Source organism: Rhamphochromis longiceps, linkage group LG1 (assembly GCF_057381845.1).
Source record: "Rhamphochromis longiceps isolate RC_006_pf linkage group LG1, R_longiceps_female_GT1.1, whole genome shotgun sequence".
NCBI classification, from domain to species: Eukaryota; Metazoa; Chordata; class Actinopteri; order Cichliformes; family Cichlidae; genus Rhamphochromis; species Rhamphochromis longiceps.
Genome location: NC_140557.1, coordinates 14,440,247 through 14,442,087, shown reverse-complemented (window position 1 = coordinate 14,442,087; position 1,841 = coordinate 14,440,247).

The window sequence follows — 1,841 nt, the reverse complement described above, 5'->3', positions numbered from 1 at the left end:
GAGAGTGGTCACCTGATGCACAGTTTTCTTTTTTTACTCTCAGAACAGAGTTCTTTTTTTTTCCTGCACATCATACTCACTTACTTCACTTGTTTAAAGGAAACAAGCAATATTCAACTGCAGGAAATTTAAAATCTGGAGCATTTGTTTCATTCACTGGCTGTACGATGTGGTTTTTATTTTATTATTTATTTTGAGATAAATATGAGTATGTTTAAAAAACACAGTTCCAATCATCTTTGATTAACGTGCATTATTAGCAGTATTCCTGGGTCCTCTCATGCTTCACACTATAAGCTCATTTTTATTCCACTGGAGGGCGACAGAGATCTATCAAATGACTGCTGTGTGAGCCTCAAACGTTAGCGTTCAATAGCCGAACTGTAAGAGAAGAAAGTTAGGTGTAAGTAGTACACTTTTGCATTTGCGCTTTTTTTTTTTTTTTCAAACTAATAAAGGAACGTTATTTATCGGGGAAGCTTATTTTTTGCAGTGGCTCAGGAGCGATTAAATTACTAATCAGAAGGTAGGTGGTTCGATCCCCAGGCCTCCACATTAAAGTTTTGAGGAGCAAGATGCTGAACGCCTAAAAGGTAGACTTCTTTTAGTGAATTTATCTGAGACACGGTTAAGGGTTTTGCGGAGTGTTTAGTGTAAAATTATATGCGAATGACAGTGAATCTCAAAAATGCAGTAATTTTTTGGAGCCTAATGTCGTTTTTTATTCTAACCTCTAGAACAGGGCTGCCCAATCCCAGTCCTCGAGAGCTACTATCCTGCAGCTTTTAGATGCATCCCTACTCCAACACAGCTGAATCAAATGGTTTGATTACCTCTTCAGCATGCCATCATGTTTGGCAAAGGCCTGATAACAAGCCATTCATTTGATTCGGGTGTGTGGGAAGAAGGATGCATCTAAAAGCTGCAGGACGGTAGCTCTCGAGGACCGGGATTGGGCACCCCTGCTCTAGAACCAGCATACATATTCTTGAGAAAATGTAATTTTGACTATGTCCTAGTGACCAATTGCAGCACCATGTCGTGAAAACTGACGTTAATAACCAAAGTAATGTGATTCATTGAGATGTCAAACGTTGATATTGTTGGTGAATTAAAGAGTCTTGAAGCATCAAATAAATAGCAGTACCTATAATAGATATGCATCTACTTGCTTTTTGTGTTTTCGTTGGCACAGTCATTGGTCCACTAAATTCTTCCTAATACAGGAGAGACGATTTTTCGTGCTCAACTGAATCCATTTTCTCAACCGTTTTATCCTGTTTCATAATTTTCTTTCCCTTGAGGTCTGATTCTCTCAAAAGCGGGTAAAAACTTTGAGGCGAAAGGGGGTTAATTGAGGTAAAAACCATTCAGTCTCTTCCTTGTTCACTTTGCATGGCTGTACCATTGGAGTATTTTCTTTATCACCACGATTCTATTTTTTTTTAGTGTAAATTTGGGTTGTTTGTTTTTTTTCTTTGAAACTTCAGAGATGATTCATTGGTTGTCGAAATTTTTACAAGGCTGACTAATTATTTAATCGCTAGCTAGGAGAAAGAGAGAACGAGGGGGAAAAAATTCCCATCTAAACATTTTGAACCATTTTCTTTTTTTTCAGGGGAGCTCATTGTGTGACAAATAACTTTTGCAAAAAAAAATCCCCACAGCTTTACTGTTGTCCGCTCCTAATAATAATAATAATAATAATAATAATACAGTAACAGAGCAATGGTATCTTGTTGCTTTTGAAGAAAAAGATACATGAATTAGGGTTTAAAAAAAAAAAAAAAGGCAAGCGCTCGCAGTCGGACTGTACCATTGTTGAGGAGAGAGGGGGAGGG